The 21,832-nt window shown below is 37.7% G+C and overlaps 1 long non-coding RNA gene across 2 annotated transcripts in view; it reads left to right on the top strand.

Moving 5' to 3' along the window:
• LOC137616068 (uncharacterized) overlaps positions 1-21,832 on the top strand; it is a 429,500-nt gene that overhangs the window by 277,908 nt on the left and 129,760 nt on the right. For both annotated transcript variants that reach the window (XR_011039273.1, XR_011039272.1), the window contains one exon: positions 11,186-13,111. This is a non-coding gene — a long non-coding RNA (uncharacterized lncRNA). The remainder of the gene's footprint in view (positions 1-11,185; positions 13,112-21,832) is intronic.

Raw genomic sequence — 21,832 nt, 5'->3', positions numbered from 1 at the left:
GAGGCTAGACTATCTTTGAAGTTATAATAAACAGTTAATCACAGCCTGGTTATCACTGCCCAAATACACAAAATAGTTAAAAACCAATTTGGAGGCTACACTCTCTTAAATGCAATAGTAAACAGGTAATCACAGCCTAATTATCACAGTCTAAGTACACAAAAAAGCTAAATACCAATTTTTAGGCTAGACTATCCTGAATGTAATAATAAACCGGAAATCACAGCATCTTTATCACTGTCTAAGTACAAAAAAAGCTAGATACGAATTTGGAGGCTAGACTCTCCTGAATGTAATGATAAACAGGTAATAGAAGCCTCATTATCACTGTCCAAGTACTCATAAAATCTAAATACCAAGTTGGAGGCTAGACTATCCTGAATGTAATAATATTAAGGTAATCAAAGCTTCATTATCACTGTCTAAGTACATAAAAAAAAACTGAATACCAATCTGGAGGCTAGACTATCCTGAATTTAATAATAATCAGGTAATGACACCCTCATTATCAATGTCAAAGTACACCAAAGAAAAAAAATTATACCAATTTGGAGGCTATACTATCTTTAATGTAATAATGAACAAGTAATTACAGCCTCATTATCACTGTCCAAGTACACAAAAAAGCTAAATATGAATTTAGAGGCAAAACTATCATGAATTTAATAATAAACAGGTAATCACAGCCTCATTATCACTGTCAAAGTACACAAAAAAGCTGAACACCAGTTTGGAGGCTGGACTATACTGAAAGTTATAATAAAAAGGTAATCACAACCTCATTTTCACTGTTCAATTACAAAAAAAAGCTAAATACCAATTTGGAGAATAGACTATCCTGAATGTAATAATAAGCAGGTAATCACAGCCTTATTATCACTGCACATTTACACAGAAAAAAGCTCCATACCAGTTTGGAGGCTAGATATCCTGAAAGTAATATTAAACAGTTAACCACGGCCTCATTATCAGTGCCCATGTAAACAAAAAAGCTAAATACCAATTTTGAGGTTACACTCTCCTGAATGTAATAATAATCAGGTAATCACTTACTCATTATCACTGACCAATCACAGAAAAAGCTAAGTACCAATTCGGAGGCGAGACTATCCTAAATATATTAGTAAACACGTAATCACAGCCTCATTTTCTCTGTCCAAGTACACATAAAAGCTAAATACCAATTTGGAAACTAGACTATCCTGAATTTAATGATAAATAGGTAATCGGAGCCTCAATATCACTGTCGAAGTACACAAAAAAAAAAAACTAAATACCAATTGGGAGGCTAGCCTTATATGAATGTAATACTAAACAGATAATCAGAGCCTCATTATTACACGAAAAATGCTAAATACCAATTTGGAGATTGGACTATCCTTAATGTAATAATAAACAGGTAATCACAGCCTCGTTATCACTGTCCATTTACACAAAAAAGCTACATACATATTTAGAGTCTAGACTATCCTGAAAGTAATATTAAACAGGTAACCAGAGCCTCACTATCGCTGCCCATGTACACGAAAAACTAAATACCATTTTGGAGGCTAAACTCTCCTGAAGGTAATAATAAAAAAGGTAATCACAGCCTCATTCTCACTGTCCATGTACACAAAAGAGCTAAATACTAATTTGGAGGCTAGACTATAGTTATATTAAACAGGTAATCACAGCCTCATTACCACTGTCCTAGTACACAAAAGAGCTAAATAACAATTTGAAGGTTAGACTTTCCTGAGTATAATAATAAACAGGTATTCAAAGCCTCACTATCACTGTCAACGTCCACAAAGAAAGCTAAATACTAATTTGGAGGCTGCACTCTCCTGAATGTAATAATAAACAGGTAATCACAGCCTAATTATCACTATCGAAGTACAGAAAAAAGCTAAATACCAATTTGCAGGCTTGAATATACTGAATGTAATAATAAACAGCTAATCACAGCCACATTATCACTGTCCTAATACACAAAAAAATCTAAATACCAATTTGGAGGCTAAACTATCCTGAAAGATAATAATAAACAGGTGATTAAGGGCACATTATCACTGCACAAGTATGCAAAAAAGCTAGAAACCATTTTGGAGGCTACACTCTCCTGAATATAATAATACACAGGTAATCACAGCCTCATCATTGTCCAAGTACACAAAAAAGCTGAACACCAATTTGGAGGCTAGACTATCTTGAACGTAATAATAAACAGGTAATCAGAGACTCATTATCATTGTCCAGGTACACAAAAAAGCTAAATACCAATTTGGAGGCTAGACTATCCTAAATGTAATAATACACAGGTAATCAAAGTTTCATTATCACAGTCCAAGTACACAAAAAAGCTAAATACCGATTTGGAGGCTACACTATACTGAATATGATGATAAACAGGTAATCACAGCCTCAATATCACTGTACAAGTTCACAAAAACTCTATATACAAATTGGAAGGCTATACTATCCTAAATGGAATAATAAAAAGATAATCAAAGCCTCATTATCAGTGCCCAAGTACAAAAAAAGCTATGGAATAATTTGGAGGATAGACTATCCTGAATGTAAAAATAAACAGGTAATCACAGCCTTATTATCAATGTCCAACTACACATAAAAACTAAATAACAATTTGGATGCTAGACTATCCTGAAAGTATCAATAAAGAGGTAACGACAGCCTCATTATCACTGTCCAAGTACACAAAAGAGCTAAATGCCAATTTGAAGGCCAGACTATCCTGAATGTGATAATAAACAGACTATCACAGCCTCATTATCACTGTCCAAGCACAAAACAAGCTAAATACCAATTTGGAGGCTAGACTATCCTGAATGTGATAATAAACATATAATCACAGCCTCATTATCACAGTCCAAGTACACAAAACTGCTAAATACCAATTTGAAGGCTGGAATATCTTGGAAGTAATAATAAAGAGGTAATAACAGTCTCATTACTACTGCCTAAGTACACAAAAAAGCTCATTATTAATTTGGAGGCTAGACTATCCTCAATGTAATAACAAACAGGTAATCACAGCCTCAATATCACTCTCCATGTACACAAAATAGCTACATACCAATTTGGAGGCTAGACTATCCTAAATGTAATAATAAACAAGTAATCACAGCCTCAATATCACTGTACAAGTACACAAAACAGCTAAATAACTATTTGGAAGACAGACTATCCTCAGTATAATAATAAACATGTAATTGCAGCCTCATTATCACTGTCCAAGTGCACAAACAAGCTAATACAAATTTGGAGGCTAGACTATCCTAAATGTAATACTGAACAGGTAATCAAAGGCTCATTGTCACGTCAAAGTACACAAAAAAGCTGAATACCAATTTGGAGGCTAGACTATCCTGAATGTAATAATAAACCGGTAATATCATCGTCATTATCACTGTCCAAGTACAAAAAAAAGCTAAATACCAATTTGGAGGCTAGACTATCCTGAATGTAATATTAAACAGGTAAGCAGAGCCTCATTATCACTGTCCAAGTACAAAAAAAAGCTAAATTCCAATTTCGAGGCTAGACTATCCTGAATGTGATGATAAACAGTAAATCAAAGCCTCATTATTACTGTCCAAGTACTCAAAAAAGCTAAATACCAATTTGGAGGCTAGACTATCCTGAAAGTAATAATAAACAGGTAATCACAGTCTCATTTTTACTGCCCAAGTACACAAAAAAGCTAAATATCAATTTGGAGGCTAGACTATCCTAAATGTAATAGTAATGAGGTAATCACAGCCTTAGTATCGCTCTCCAAGTACACAAAAAAGCTAAATACCAATTTGCAGGCTAGACTATCCTGAAAGAAAATAATAAACAGGTAATCACAGTCTCATTTTCACTGTCCAAGTACACAAAAAAAGCTAAATATCAAATTGGAGGCTAGACTATCCTGAATTTAATAATAAACAGCTAATCACAGCTTCATTATCACTGTCAAAGTACACACACACACAAAAAAAACTATATACCAATTTGAAGGCTACACTATCCTGAATTTAATTATAAACTAGGTAATTACAGCCTCATTAGCGCTGTCAAAGTACACACACACACAAAAAAAGCTAAATGCCAATTTGGAGGCTAGACTTTCTTTAATGTAATATCAAACAGGTAATCACAGCCTAGTTATCACTGTCCAAGTACACAAAAAAGACGAACACCAATTTGGAGGCTAGACTATCCTCAATGTAACAAAAAACAGCTAATCACCGACTCATTATCACTGTCTAAGTACACAAAAAGCTAAATACCAATTTAGACTCTAGACTATCCTGAGTGTGATAATAAACAGGTTATCGAACCCTCATTATCACTGCCCAAGTACACAAAAAAGCTAAATACCAATTTGGAGGCTAGACTTTCCTGAGTGTAATAATAAACAGTTAATCACAGCATCATTATCACTCTCAAAATGCACAAAAAAGCCAAATACCAATTTGGAGGCTAGACTATCCTGACTGTAATAATAAACAGGTAAATATATCCTCGTTATCACCGTCCAAGTACTCAAAAAAGCTAAATACCAATATGGAGCCTAGACTATCCTGTGTCTAATAATGAATAGGTAATCACAGCCTTGATATAACTCTCCAAGTACACAAAAAAGCTAAATACCGATTTGGAGGCTAGACTATCCTGAATTTAATGATAAACAGGTAATCACAGCCTCATTACCACTGTTAAAGTACACAAAAAAAAAAGAATTTGGAGGCTAGACTATCTTTAATGTAATAATTAAGAGGTAATTACAGTGTCATTATCACTGTCCAGGTACACAAAAAAAGCTAAATAGCAATTTGGAGGCTAGACTATCCTGAATGTAATAATAAACAGGTAATCACAGCCTCATTATCGATGTTCAAGTACACAAAAAAGTTAAATGCCAATTTGGAGGCTAGACTAACCTTAATGTAATAATAAATAGGTATCACAGTCTCATTATCACTGTCCAAGTACACAAAAAAGCTAAATACCAATTTGGAGGCTATACTATCCTGAATGTAATAATAAACAGGTAATCACAGCCTTATTATTACTGTCCAAGTACACGAAAAAGCTAAATAACAATTTGGAGGCTAGACTATCCTGAATATAATAATAAGCAGGTAATCACAGCCTCATTATCGATGTCCAAGTACACAAAAAAGTTGAATGCCAATTTGGAGGCTATACTATCCTGAATGTAACAATAAACAGTTAATCACAGCCTCATTATCACTGTCCAAGTACACAAAAAAGCTAAATACCAATTTGGAGGCTGGAATATCCTGAATGTGATATTAAACAGGATAAAAACTATTCCTTCATGGCATCGAGTTGGCCGCATCGAGTCATACCCAACCCACCGTGAAGTTCAACTATGAGTCTGCCACTAGTATAAAGCTATTTTTTCATTAGGAACGAAATTTGATTTTCAATGATTGTTTAAAAAAGAAGGTATTTGTGGAAGTATATTACGTTCATCGGTCGTCAGTTAAAATGTTTCCATGTCTTCTTCAGTAATATGGCACCCTCCTTTAAAGACAAAAAGCATCATATCCTTTCTTTTTTTTCTGTACACAATATAAAATTTACCCAGTAAAATAAGAGATCAACAATCTCCATTCCCTAAATTGATCTGCTGCACATCAAAACACATTTTCCATGAGTGAAGGCTCTTTAAGAGCAAATCCCATTACTTGGTTCTTGTTAAATACCATCAAGGTAGTGGTTTGAAAGCAATAAGGAATAAAATAAAATGAAAATTCTAAATCACAGCTTCACTAACGATAAGTTTTACTTATCGTTTAGTCTCTGTTGCTTTCCCTGATGATAAACATTATTTGTGGTCTTTCAACACAGTTTGATTCTAAGGTAAGCCTATGTTACGATGAAAAATCCCTTCACAAAAATAACACCACAAGCTACTCTTGACATTACTTTTGACAAGATAGACAGTAGTGCCTGTTCCTAATGTAGCTTCCGACATTAATCATTGTTGACTCAGACAATACATAAAGGGTTATGCCTAAACCTTCCGAAGCCCAACTGCTCATTCCGTTCTCTTGATCGGAAGGGACCCTGCTAGTTCAGACATGTTGGCCGAGGAAATTCATTACCTGGTGCCAGCAAGATGGAAAAGAAAACAGGATAAGGGGTAAGATAGGATATAAAAAAAATGCAGCTAGTGGCCTTAAGAAATGCCTAAAGTGTACACTGACGACATTATCTACCACCAGGAAATTAATGGAAATGAGAAGAAAAAGGTTCTAAATCTGTTATGGCAGAAACTACAGTTGCAAATAATTAAGTATTGGTTCGTCTTACCACTGAAAAAAAGAAGTTTCATATACTTAGGGTATTGATTAACTCATGGAAACTACCAATATCCAAATATTTTGGTAGTGTGGTGGTTATTGGTTTGAAAATGGGCCAATAACAGCCATATCATCCAACAAAGACCAAATATTTCATGCACACTATGAACAGTACTGCTCAATGAGACTCTTATTATTATAATCACTAGCTAAGCTACAACCTTAGCTATAAAACCAAGAAGACATAAGCCCAAGTGCTGCAACTAAAAAAAAAAAAAAAAAAAAAAAACAGTAAGGAAAGGAAATAAGGAAATAAATAAATTATATGAGAAGTAATGATCAATTAAAATAAAACATTCTAAGAACAGTACCACTATTAAAATAAATCATTCGTATAAAAAACTATAAAAAGAGACTTATGTCAGCCTGTTCAACATAAAACATTCGCTGCAACTTTGAACGTTTGAAGCTCCATCGATTTAGCTACCTTCTTAGGAAGATTATTCCACAACTTGATCACGGCTGGAATAAAACTTCTAGAATACTGTGTATCATCGAGCCTTATGATATAGAGGGCATGACTATTAGAATTAACTGCATATCTAGAATTATGAACAGGATGGTACTGTCTAGGAAGATCTGAATGCAAGGCATGGTCAGAATTATGAAAAATCTCATGCAATATGTTTAACGAAGTAACTGAACAACGGTGCCAGATTAATATCTAGAACAGGAATAAAATATTTAATTGATTGTAAGTTCCTATCCAATAAATTTACATGAGATTCAGGAGCAAAAGACCAGACAGAACAATACTTGAAACAATACTGAATAAAGGAATCAAAACACTATAGAATAGATTCATAACCAGAAATCTTGAAAGACTTTCTCAATAGTCTAATCAATTATGTTAGTGAAGAAGACTCAGGCAAAATGTGTTTCTCAAAATGAAATTTACCATCAAGAATCATACCTAAGAAAAAACTAACAATGCTGAATTATGAAAGCTTAGGAGCGTGCCCTCGACCTACTTACAATAATACTTTGAGTTTTGTTAGGTCCAACTTCATGCCCCCTAATTTGCACCATGCACTAATTTTAGATAGATCTCTATTAAGAGTCATCAAACCTAGATTCACATTCAGGAGATGGAATTGATGCAAAGAGAGTAGTATCTTCTGCATATGCAACCACATAACATGTGTATATAGTATGAAAATTAATGGGCCAAGAACATTACCCTGAGGAACACGAGATATCACATTTCTATACTCACTATAGTGCACATCAACAACAACTCATTGCGATCTTTTACTTAAAAATTCAATAATGAAGCTAAAAAGACCCATTCCCTCCCAACAGTTTCAGTTTGAAAACAAGCACCTCATGAATAATACGGTCAAAGGCAGCACTAAAATCAAGGCCAATCATACAAACTTCCTGACACCAATCAAGTGATTTATGTATAGTATTGGAGATTGTAACAAGGTCATCAAGACCTTTCCGAAAGCCAAATGGCAAACTAAGGAATAGATGATTACCTTCAGCAAACCTATTTAGACACTTTTCCAAAAGGTGTTCAGAAACTTTAGAAAATATGGGAGCTATAAAAACTGGGCGGGAAATCAGCTGGACTTGAGCTATCACAAGCACATTATATAATGGAGTAACATTACCAATTATCGAACAAGTGCAAAAATAACGTCTTGCAAAAAATAACAGAAAACATAGGAGCTAATAATTCTACAGTCTTTATAAAAAAATTAATAACATTTGGGTCTACACCTCCATAAGCATCAAGGTCCATCAGGAGAGCCTTAATTTCACCAGATCAAACAGCTAAACTAGATAGTTTAGCCTTAGGGAAACTGGCATGAGAAAGATCAAGTTTCTCATTTCTCTGCTTACTGTTAAACACATCAGTCAAAAGGATTGCCTTTTCCTTTGGACAGTGAGGAACTGTTATGTCTACACCAAAGAGTAGAGATTTAGGGTAACCCACCACTTATGTTCCTAGGTTGTACCAGGAAGGGATTGTTTTATGGTTAATTTGCATTCCTTATCACTTGAAAAATAAACTATTTAAGCAAAAGCCTTGCCTGAGTATAGTTAATTCCAAGTCAATCTGATCTGTTACCCTTCCAAAGATGATAGGCCTCATGCTTCTCTAAATAGGCACGTCTACAATCATCATTGAAACAATGTTTGGTGCTATTATAGTATGCTATCTACCGTCGAATTTCTACTATAGTATGGCATCTACCACAAAGTATGTTATCTACCGTCAATGTTAATCCTCCTGTTTGATGAGGATTATCAAACAGATTACTTACCACCAGTATGTTATCCTCATTGGACTTTAATGATAGTTTAATCATATTTATTGGAAGGACAACATGGATGCATAATTATAAACAGTTTATAGGTTCGGTTAGGTTGGGTTAGGTTAGGTTAGATTAGGACATGGGTGCATAATTATAAGCAGTTTGTAAGTTAGGTTAGGTTGGGTTAGGTTAAGTTGGGTTGAGTTAGCTTAGGTTAGGTTAGGTTAGGTTAGGTTATCAAGTCGGTATTGATCCTCCTTATTAGAAGCGGATTAGCAAGTAGACCGTATCCTTAGGGACTGATGGTGGGTATCATACTATAGTCAGAGAGGGGTGGTAGATAGCAAAATCGGCGGTAGATAGCATACTATAATAGCACCCTATGTGTGTCCTTCACTCAGTACTTTAGCACACTAAAAGGGATATGCCTATCAACTGTTTACAAATTCTCCTTCAAAAGAACAAAACCTTAACACTTATACAATTGTGACCAATTCGAGTTTAAAATATAACTCAAAAGGCCATTCCATTTTTGCTTCAGATTATACATGAAACTTACATGAGTATGACACATCAGGGACAGGTTATGTTGTCTTTAACTCGTTACTTTAGCACACGAGAAGGGATATGCTTATTAATTATTTACCAAATTCTCATTCAAAAGAACATCAAGCTCAACAGAAACACAATTCAGCCACTCCCTATGGTGAGCATTGAAATCCCAAACAAAAGCTAAAGAGGCCTTTCTATCATCATCTTGTATCTTAGCCATAATGTTAATAAGACAATCTAAGATAGGATCATCCATGTCTGGATTTCAGTAGATCAAATACAAATAGAAGTTATTATACCTGCGGCAAACTTTTATTACCTGAATCTCATGACATCCACATGCATAACAGGACCCAGGAATGGCAACCCGTTTCAAAATTATAGATTTCTTAAAACCAGTAATAAAGAGCTCAGATGAATGCCTAATTTACGAGACAAAAGTTTATGAGCATTAAAGAATACCATACTGTCTGGACGCAACTGTGAGGTCTCGAAATTTAGCATACAGACCACAAATATTGCAATATAGTAGCCGACACTGAAGAAGTCTAGGATGTATTGGTCCTGGATTGTGCTCAATGTCTCCACACAGGATAAGACTTAAAAACAATAAAAAAGATTCATCATACTTAAAAACTAACTTAAGAATAATGATAACACTGTGTACAGAAATCTATATGAAGTAATTGATACAACCCATAAAGCAGCTATAAAATATGGGATGAAATTGGTCCATATGGCGGAGCCAACAAATCATTCAAGGCTAAGTAACCTCCAGGTTAACCATTTCAACTAAAAAGGGAGGAGAGTAAGGGGGGCTTTGAAAATGAATACATGTGGGGATGATAAAGAAAAGACAAACTCTTGATTGACCACAGGCATTCATGGCCCTTCTATTAAGCCTGCCCAACACACCATTTAAAAAAAAAAAGAAAAAATAAAAAACAGAGGAAGAGAAATAAGATAGGATATTGATCCTCAAGCAAGAGAACTTTAACCCAAGATAATGGAAGACCATGGTACAAAGGCTATGGCATTATCCAAGATTAGAGAATAATGGTTTGATATCCATAGCTAAATAGTCTTTTCTACTCTTACTAAGAGGAAAATAACCATTGAACAATTAGTGAAGAAGAATTGTTTGGTAACCTCAGTGTTGTCAGGAGTATGATGACAAAGGAGAATGTGTAAAGAATAGGCCAGACTATCCGGTGTATATGGCAAAGAAAAAAAAAGGAGGCGTAACCAGAGACAGGGATCCAATGTGGTACTGTCTGGCCACTTGAAGTACACAATAACTCTAGTAGTAGTATCTCACTGGGTGGCTGGTGTCTTGGCTAACCTACTACTAAGTAAAAGGCGTATATATGACCATAACTTGTTTAATGTTGATCATACCCCATCTAGTATAGCTAATTCTACCATGTGTTTGAAGGCTACTAAATCCTAAGTAAAAAAAAAAATCCATTATGAGTACATCACTCATCAATTACTGATTATACGTAAAACCAGAAACAAGACAAGCCAACCAAATTTGGCCTATGTTTTGGATAACAACTTCGTGGATTTTTTCACGTGGAACAAGAAACGTTAAAATATTTATAGCTTACAATTATAATTAATAGTTAGTGAAGGCAGCAAAAATTAACAGCTAGGGAGGAAGTAAAACACTGTTTATATAAAACATAATTAGCTAACAGGAGATTTCAGAGCAAATGCAGATTTATGAATAAGGCCTCATTGGTGACGAACCAAAAAAAAAGGGTTGTTGCAAATACGACCTCTCCTAATCTGTGCAGTTCATTCTCCATTTACGCTTTTATTTCTTGGGAAAGAGTTTACTGACTTAATAGCACTTCGTTGTTTTCCATTGCCATTAATTTAATGAACTAATTTGGATAAATGTATGAATTAGGTTAATCTCACAATAATTGACTAGCGTTTTAACACTATGTACCTAAACCTGACTTATTTCTATTTCAGAAATAAAAAACTGTTGATCTGACTTCCAACGACTTTGGCTTCGGAGACTCAACGGCAAAGGAGAGATGAGATCTTCAAGTGATGGGGAATAACTTGAAAATAAGAGTGAATAGTTGAACGAAATCAAGCTATCATGTGTTTAGAAATTATGCAGACTTTTTACACATAATCAGACTAAAGGTGATGAAATAATGATAAAAACCAATGTAATTTGTCGTAAATATAAATTAGTTAGAAAAACATTTGTGACTTATAATAAAAATAAGAATCCGTTAAAGAAAAAATAAGTTGTAAATCATATTGGATTGCACTGTATTTTCTTTTTACAAGTTTGCTTCGAAAAATTATCTCCAATGGAAATGCAGCAGCGAAAATATGTTTATAACATAGAAGTCAAATGAGAAATTCACTTGTGAAAATGATAACGATAAGAATGGCGTATACTTGGATAAGTATGACATCGGGTTCTGGATAATCAAAAAGCATTATATAGCTAAACAACTGAAACTATTATGATATTATATACGAGCTAAACTTTTTAATTATTTTCGTTTTGGATCGGCATCACCTAAAAAAAATAGCACATTTTATCCAGTTACGGACCAGTATCAGAATTTGACACTAAATACTAATTTACCTCAAGTTACCGGATACTTACACGAAAATATACCCTTTTTACCAAATATTTTTCTCAGATTTATAATTCCAACAGGAAGGTGCATCATGAAAAGAATAAAAGAAGGAATGCGAAATAATAGTACAAAAGCCGAAAAAAATAAATATTACCCACTGCGAGCATAAAAGTAAATAATTTAGCTGATGAATTCAGGAACAATGAAGGTTGTAGTCAGTCCTTTGGTGAAACGTTGCTTTTACTTGCTTTCTTTTGTATTCTGAGGACGGCTAACTCTTCTTACCAGAGCCTTAACAAAAAGTGTCACCAAATAAAATGAGAGAGAAAGACAATAAGAGAATACGGTTCTTTTAGTAGAAGAAAGATATTACTCAAGGTTTTTCTACTGGCCTGGGGAAGCTTAAACCGACTCAGTTCTTTGTACTTGGAACATAGAAATATTTCTTACCAGTTCCTTGCCAAAAGGTGTCATTGAAGACAATAACCAGAGAAGTAAACAATAAGAGAAGACGTTTCTTTATATAAAAGAGCAATACTTCTAAAGTTTCCTATTAGCACATGCTAACTAAAAGTGTCACTTTGACAATATTGGAGCTATAAATACTAGTAAATATCAATTATGCCCCATTGAAAAACTTTTTGTCTTAGGGTAAGTACATATGTTAACATTCCATATGCCAGCGGCGAATTATTTAGCCAAGGAGCGTAACGTTCTGGTAGGTTACCTTGAGAGTCCATGAAAAATCAAACAAAAAGCGGAGGTAATCCGCGAGACTGACATCAACTTCCCATTCCAAAGAACATTTAGCGAATCTCTTTAATCAATTATGGCTACTCTGCTTTAGTTTTGCTCGTAATCGTAGCAGTTTTGGTCATTGGAGGTCTCTGTCTTTGCTACTTTTTCTCGATCAGGGCCATGTGGAGAGGAGGGGCACGACAACCTGTGGCTCATCCAGAAATTACTTAGGGACGAGAAAATTCTACTAAATGCAAAGAATAATGGCACAGTAAACAATGCTGAATATAGAACATAAATAACTGTCACATTAAGTAAATATACTTACGAAACGACCGCAAGTGACAAAGAATGTACAGTATGTGCAAGGATTTGGAAAAACAATATGTTCATACTACGAAAAATATAACGATTTTCATATAAAAGCTCTACTTCAAGATACAAGTGAAACAGAAAACCGAGAAATGATAAATCATAGAACCTTTACTAAAACGTGGAAATACATGAGGAAAAGACTTGAATTCGAGAAAAGCTTTTTAAGGTTTACTTCTTCAGGGTAAGTTTCACTTTACACAGTTTAGTATTTATCTGTTAAAAATCTATAATTGCTGATGAAAATTTGTATCAAATTACATTATTCTAGGCATGTATTGTTTTATATATAATTTTTAGTAATGTATAAACTATTATAAAAAAATGTACATATAAGTCATTTAATATCAACTCCCTTACCGAATTTGAAAATAAATTTCGCAAGAAAGAAAATAAAAAGATGACGCAATTTCATTGAATAATTACTTAAGACTGGATACCAAGCAAAATTTCGCATGGCAGCGAAGTTATAAATATACAGAGACATAGTACTTCCAGAATCCATGATATATAATCTGTCCCTATAGAAGCTTAAATACTTATTACAACGACTCATATTTTATACAGTTCTACATATTTCTTTCTTTAAAAAAATGTCAGTAAAATATCAGTTTCACTTCTCCTAGCTCCTCGGACAGGTTCAGCATAAAAAAAAGAGAAAAAAAAAAAGAAGATATTAATGTCACTAGGATTATGTGTCACCGAGCTTAGACTCTGCCGTCGAATATGGAACTTTTACATAAGATGAAGGAAAGTGAACTTAAAGGGGATACAAGAAGATTATGACGAAAAGAAATGTTACAATTATACTTCTTTTGTTAAATTCATAAATAAACATATTCAAGGATAATTTAACAGAAAATAATTGTCTCGAAGCTTTATAAGAATCATTTTTTTATGATTTTATTGTACAACACTGCCAGTCCCAGGATAGAGGCTGACCATAAAAAAGTTAACGAAAAAATATCGCCTCTCGAGTTTGCTGTTTCCTTTGAAGTGACAAAATATCAGATATGAAAACAAAAATACGGCCACTTCAAAGAATTTTGCTCGTATTTTTTTGAAAATTAATCTATGCGTAAAATATGCCTTCCTACAAAACATTGGGATTTTGATTAGACTATAAGATTTATGATTAGGACCACGTGCATGTTATATAATTACATATATGTATAAATAGAAAGAGATATGTACACACACACACACACACACACACACACATATATATATATATATATATATATATATATATATATATATATATATATATATATATATATATATATATATATATATATATAATATATATATATATATATATATATATATATAAAAAACGGATCTATTTTTGGGTGAGGTAGCCATGTCGTCCTGATGGAAGTTCCTAATTAGTAGCTTCCTAGGGTATATTTGACTACAGTGATATTCCCAGAGAATTTTACCTTAAGGTATCCAGAATTCTAACTCCTGGAGCGAATATCCCTAAATAATTCTAACAGGGATATCGCATAATATCAGACGACATATTCTTGACATGCCACATAGCTATCTTCACCCCGACATTATTAACGCTTTGAGGGGTTATAGTGACAAGAATCTAAAAACGAGAATGAAAAAGAGCCGTTCATAAGGAATCTCTCCTATTCCGTTTCCAGTGTGTATCTGAGGAATACGGCAGTGCCATCTTTATTCCTCGTAGCGATACACGAGGTGCTACAGATACTGTATTATAGGGAGGGGTCGATAAGCCCTTTTTACCATAAAAGGAAGGGCGGGTCCATCAGGACGACATGGCTATCTCACCCAAAAATAGATTTTTCGCTCCGCTCAAAATGCGTTTTTTGGGCTCAGGCCATGTCGTCCTGATGTAAGTTTACCAGAGCATTACTGTATCTGAGGATTCTCAACTGGTTCCATACCTCAAGAAAGTATTTTCCTGGTCCGTCTAGACCTAGACACCTATGATGTTACCGTCATACATCATTTCATCTAAGCATGAACTATGTTAGTGCTTCCTGCCCCCTACAAGGAAGAGTCAAACTAGACTCTGGACAAAATCTCGAGGAGTACATATTACCTATGGATGACAAAATGACAAGCCTGTATGGTGGTCTCACCCTATACATTATAAAGGAAAGTTTGTATAAGAGTCACCAATGTCAGTATGAATTACTGACATCTCCCCCAGTGTGTTTACTCTTATTAAAGTATCGGACAACAGTTGTATCCGTATAGGAACAAATTTTGTCTTTTCACCATCACCCCCTTAAAGCATTAATCCTTCCTAAGGAAGGGTTAAAGCGAGTGAATGTTTGCTTGAAGTGAGGAACAATCTTAAAAGACATTCCATGTTAAAATAACCATATTTCAAACTTGATGCTCCGTACATTTCTAATAAATTAGTGTGGGCGAATAAGACGCAAAGTTCACTATGAACTAGCTTATTGAAAATTAATAAACATATAGAACAGTCAACATTTATAAAATTTATAAAATGTGGATGATATCTATAAAAGCATAAAGAATATAGTAAACAGAAAATATTGTTTCGTCTAAGAAAGGAAACAGATTCGCCACTTTAATCGAATTATTAATAATGTTGATACAGTCTGTATACTATTTATTCACACTAGCGTAAAAAACGCTTGGCACATGTGTCCGGATTATGCTTAGTTCACCAAAGTCAATGGAACAGTTCGTAAGGACACATTAGTGGCCTATCACTCAGTGTGAAGTAACAGCCTGTGACTACACACCCACCCTTAATTAATTGTCCCAAATTAATTTCACTGTACCTCACAGATTTAAACAGTAGGTTTAAGAATTCTACCTGCTGCTACCACAGACCTCTTGAGTTGCTCCACTTGCTTCGCATAATGCATAAAGAACACCTTGGATGACTACCATCCGGTGTACAAACAAGGATGTTCAAAGTCCATATAATTAAGAAATTTATGGAAGAGGCAACTTTTCTCGAATCATGACTTACGGGTGTACTGTCTGGATCTTCTCTGCGAACAAAATAGGTGAGATTCGCCGTTAGTTATTTCAGAAATAAATTTGAACCTGAGGTTTCTCCTCTGAACAGCTGTCCTCCCTTGAAGTCTGAAGTTCTATGAAAATAGACCTTTAGGCACTCCACTGGACATAGAGATGCATCTTCCTTCAGAGGGCAGATTCTCTAGGGACCCCACCTGTTGGTGGGTAGCTCGTTCTTGGTAATAAACGTTGAGTCTGGAAATAGATTCAGTTCTCCCTCCAAGAACTGGACGTGGCTTACCTTTTAGAGAGAGCCACTATTTCACTAACTCTGGCCACCAAAGCGAGTGCAAACAGAAATATGACTTTTTGAGTCAAATCGTTCTAAGCGCACTCCCCCATTGTTCATTATTTAGGCAAAATGAAGAATCTTATCGAGTGACCATGAAATGGGTCCTGGAGGCGCTGAAGGATTAAGCTTAGCACGGGCGTTCGGAATTCATTAAGAACGTCATTAGAAAGGTCGACCTGAAAGGCATATAGTATCGGTCTTGTCAAGGCAGACTTACACATTGATATCGTGTTGGCTGTTAAACCCTGGTCATGAAGGTGAATGAAGAATGATAAACAGAGATCTGTCGAGATTTCTTTTGGTTTCTTCGCCTTGACAAAGGACACCAGCTTCTTCCATGATGCCTCATTGTCTTCTGGTTTCCTCCAAAAAGTCTATACTGTCTCTTGATACCCCGAATCTTTTTCTCACCACTAAGGAGAGAAAATCATGAGATGCAGGTTCCGGGTTTTCTGTGATGAAGCAAAGACAGTCGACTTCTATACTCGCTGAGACAGGGTTGGATCCGGTAGCGGTACAAACTTCAGTCGTAGTTCCAATGCCAGAGGGAACCACACACTGTTTGGCCACTTGTGGGCCACTATTGCCGCTTTCCCTTTGAAGGATCTCAGTTTGTCGAGGACCTTCAAAAAGAGGTTGTGCGGAGGGAACAGGTAAATCCTGGACCATCTGTTCCAGTCTAGGGACATAGCGTCCACTGCCTCCGCTAGCGGATCCTCGTATGGGAACACATAACGATGTATTTTCTTGTTGTCTTTCGTCGTAAAGAGGTCTATCTGCAGTTCCGGGACTAGGCTGAAGATGAAGGAGAACGATCCTGCGTCTAGGGACCATTCTGACTATTAGTGTAAACCTGGATAGAGCGTCTGCTGTCACATTGCTGAACCCTTGAATGTGAACTGCTGACAGGTGCCATTTCCTTCTTTCCGCCAAGCGGAATATGGCCAACATCACTTGGTTAATTTGAGGTGACCTCGACCCTTGTCGATTCAGACATCTCAATATCACCTCGCTGTCTAGAACCAATCTTATGTGGGTCGAGTGGCGAGGAGATACTTTCTTTAGTGTCAGAAGTACTACCATGGCTTCTAGAAAGTTGATGTGAAATGACTTGAAAAGATTGGACAAAGCTCCTTGGACTCTCTTCTGGTGAGAGTGGCCTCCCCAGCCTTCCTTTGAAGCATTTTTGTGGATAGTAACTGACGGGGGAGGAGGTTGAAGAAGTATTGATTTCTTCAGTTGCTTGGCTTTGGACCACGGTTTGAGAAGCGTTCGCAGTCGAGTCGGCAGTGGTCGCATTAGATCTCTTCGCGTGTTTGATGCGTATTTTCTCCAGACTCCTGTTGCATCCTTTAGCTGTGCTCTTAGCACTGGATCTGTTATCGAAGCAAACTGTAGAGAGTCCAGTACTCTCTCCTGTTCGCATCTTGATATCCGTTTGGATTTTAGTAGTCTCTTGACAGATCCTGCTATTTCTTTCCTCTTCTTCCCAGGAATGGAAAGTCGATGTGACTCCAAATTCCAGTGGATTCCCAACCACTGAAATTTTTGAGCTGGAGATAGTCGAGACTTTTTGATGTTGATCTTGAATCCCAGATGTTCCAGGAACTGGATCACTATCTTATAGGCTTGCATGCATTCTGTCCTGGATGCTACCCACACCAGCCAGTCGTCCAAGTAGGCCACTACTTGGATCCCCTTTAGGTGTAATTGATGGACAGCTGCGTTCGCAAGCTTTGTGAAAGTCCTTGGGGCTATGTTTAGCCCGAATGGCATGGCTCTGAAGGCGTAAAGTCTTCTTTGTAACTTAAAGCCTAGGTAGGAGGAGAGGTGACGATTAATTGGAACATGCCAATAAGCGTCAGACAAGTCTATAGAGACGGTATATGCCCTTTTGGGCTGTAGGGTCCTTATGTGTTGAAGTGTGAGCATCCTGAATTTGTAGTTCACTATAAACTTGTTGAGCGGCGACAAGTCCAGAATGACTCTGAGTTTTTCTGAGTCCTTCTTTGGAATACAAAACAGCCTTCTTTGGAACTTGATGGACATAACTTTTCGGATTACTCTTCTTTCTAAGAGTTCTCAGACATATTCATCCAGAACGGGGGTAGAGTGTTGGAAGAACTGAGGAAATTGAGGTGGAAGACTGCTCCAGCTCCAACCTAGTCCATTCTTTATTAGGCTGTGGGCCTAGGGATCGAAGGTCCAACGATCCCTAAATAGATGTAGTCTCCCTCCTACTGGAAGCATCTCACTTCTGCTGTTGTGGACCTGAGGCCTTGCCTCCTTGACCGCGTCCTCCCCTGAATCCCCTTCCTCTTGAAGGGAGTCTAGAAGAACCTCTGGCTGTTCCTCTAACCTTTGAGCGAAAGGAAGAAGTCTGCCTTTCAAAAGTTGGGCCAAAAATCGGCGACTGTGTCGCCACTTGTTGAGGTACCAACTGATACGTGGTTGGAGGATGTGCCACCATCTGAGGCACCGCGGTTGCAGGAAGTTGCTGTTGTTGCTGTCGGTAGGGCTTAGCCGGCCGAGAGGATAGCCTAGGCCTTTTTGTCTTCTTCTTGGGTTGGGGACCCTCATCCGGAGAAGACTTTCTCTTAAGATTTAAGCCTCACTTTTGAAGAAGGTTCCTATTCTCCGTGGCGGCCTTATCTACTACCTCTTCAACCACTTCGTTGGGAAAGAGGTCCTTACCCCAGATGCAAGAGGAGATCAGCTTCCTCGGTTCGTGCCTCACCGCAGCCGAGGCGAACACGAACTCTCTACAGGCTCTCCTAGCTTTAATAAAGCTATAGAGATCCTTCGTAACTGTGGGCAGATGGGTTTTGGCCAATACCATGAAGACGTCCTGGTTCTTGGGGTCACTTGCCATCGTTTCTAGCGTCGTTTGCAACGACATCGATGCCGCAAGTTTTTCTTTCGTCTCTTGTTCTCTGCGCAAAAGAAGCTCCGACAGCTTTGGAAGTTCCTCACCAAACTAACGTTCAGCAATATCAGCTTCCAGCTTCCCGACTGAGAAGGTAAGGTGGACGTCCTTCCAGTCTTTTTGGTCCAATGGTAAGGTCAGGGATAACGGCTTGCATTCCTTCAAGGAGGGGCATGGTTTCCCTGCCTCCGCTGCCTTCAAGGCTGCCTTATATCCCTTATCCATGAAGGGAAAGGCTCTGGTTGGAGAGGCCACAAAGGAGGGAAGCTTCTTACTCAAGGCTGGTACCTTTGAGTTCGTGAAGCCCCTCTTTTTCATCGAACTCGCTAGTAACGCCTGTGCTTTACTATGGTCAAGGGCTATGACCTCCTTCGGCTCTGTCTCCTCCTTTGAGGCTGGCTCCTTTCTAAGACGGACATAGCAGTCCGGGTAAGAGTCTTTGTTGGGCCAAAATTCCACATCTTCCAGGGGAATTGAGCCCAACTTCTCCAATATAACAATCTTCCCGGTTGTCATTGGCATATGTTTGGCATACCTCCAAGGATTGGTATCTGAGCACATGGGAAGATCCTTTACGTTGAGTCGCTTCTGGGGCTCACGTGATGCTGCAAGTCTACATATCTCTAGTTTCATTTAATTTTAGCTTCTTTTTCATCATTCTTCTTCTGTATTTGCTGAATCATCTCAACAATAGAAGAAAAAGTCCTTCCCAGTTTACCTGGGATAGCAGACGATGTAGAAGGAACAGATTCCGGGGCCAGAACCGATGTAACCGACACCTCGTCGATTTCCTCCTCTTCTATTTCTGGAGCCTGGGTCAGCTCCTCCTCTTGACCTTCTCCCAGAAGGTCCTTCTCTGTGTAATCCGACACTTCTGACATCCTATCATCCAACTGGATGTCTTGAAGGGCGGCCGAGACTTCAGAATCTACCAGATTCTGGACAGTTGGTATCTCCTCCTGAGGCTGAGGAATGACTGCATCAGCCGATGCCTTAGGGAAAAGGTAGGCCCTCATCTTCTCCTTTGGAAGGTAGGGGCCTGAAGAGTTTTTCTGAAAACCCCTCACCCAGGTTCGCAACTTTTCCCTAGCAGCATCCCTTGACTCCGCCGACTTAGGGGTGTCAAATGCCTTGGTAATCAGGTTAGAACATATGGTACATACCTGAGGGTCCCAATACCGGAGATCACCTTTGGAGGCTGCGCATGCTGCGTGCCTCCTGCATAACTCATGTCCGCAGAAGTTCTTGCTGCAGACATTGCCGAACATACTCCCGCACTTCGGATGGTCCTCCTGTAAAGAGAAGAAAATCCATGAGTATTAAGTGAAGACTTTTCACTTATTAATACATGTAGCTTATACAGTAAAGCTAGAAAGGAAAGAAGGAAAGACACATACTTGTATTTCCTGCCCAGCCAATTGCTGTAACCTCCCAAGATATTAAAACTAAGGTTAATTCTTATTCTAGAATACCTTATATATTTTCCTAGGCGGAAAGTTAAGGTGTAGCTCACACCTTAAAATAAAGTTTTAATATACGGGATAGAATGAATACAGGAAGAACTCACTTTCTATATATTGTACGATCTCAACAAAAGGTTGTACAAGATAACAATAAGTATGTTTGAAGAACTTTAGTGTTACAACAAAGTCTGTACTGTAGTTTCATTAATGCAGTGTGTACTGCACCACAAATATAGCAACTACTGTACATCGCATGCTGTCGTGCCGACCGGCACGTGCCGGTACATGCCGGCACGTGCTGGCCGGCATTCACCCCTGTATAGATCATAGGTATACTACCTTTAACTAATAGGCGGCAATTCACTGGTTTGCAAATGTGTGCCTGCCAGCAGTGATTGCCAGCCGACACACATTTGTGAACCACTAAAAACACTAGCACCCAGCTGCTGGCCGCTAATCGTAGTGGCTGGCAGATATCGGGATGTGTTTCTACTGCCGGCAGGCAAAGGTAGCGATACCCATGCCGGCTGGCAGTGACTACGAACCAGAGAACCTTCACCTATCCGGCTGCCGGCCGTTAAAGCCGGAAGCCGGGCTAGGGGTACAATACATTAACAAGAGAAACAGTATGGATGTAAGGTTATAAGGTGGCATTGCCATACAACCTCCCATCCAGAAAGAGTGAACATATGGAAGGGGAGAATGTAACATTCAGGCTTCCTATCTATCCATAGCCTGCCGGGCTCTACCAGCAGACACGGAAGAGAGACCAAGGGAGGTCTGGCGTTCACTCTGTAGAAGAAAAAGGTCTCTACCGGCCGGCACGTTATTGCCGGCCGGCAGACAGCTGAGCTGGTCCCCCATCCTAACCTACGCTAGGTACGGAAGTAGGACTGCGGCCAAAAGATGTGATGGCTAGGCCATCACTAAGAAAGATAGGGGGTAAAGGGATAGGGGTCCTGTAAACTTCGTTCTAGTATGAGACACACCAAGCAGTTAGGAAAGCTCATCCTAACCTAGAGTTTGTCTATTAGGGAGGAAGGTTGGCAATACTTGCTATCCTCTTCCATACCAGAACAAAGTTAGGTGTAGTTATTTCGGCAGGACACGGAGAAAAACTCATTCTCCAGCCCGAGAATAACAACACAGGACAGTCTGCTATACAACTAGAAGAATGACTAATCT

This window comes from Palaemon carinicauda, chromosome 22 (genome assembly GCF_036898095.1).
Source record: "Palaemon carinicauda isolate YSFRI2023 chromosome 22, ASM3689809v2, whole genome shotgun sequence".
NCBI lineage: Eukaryota > Metazoa > Arthropoda > Malacostraca > Decapoda > Palaemonidae > Palaemon > Palaemon carinicauda.
The sequence above is the reverse complement of the archived record's forward strand: the minus strand, read 5'-3'. Positions and strand labels throughout refer to the sequence as shown.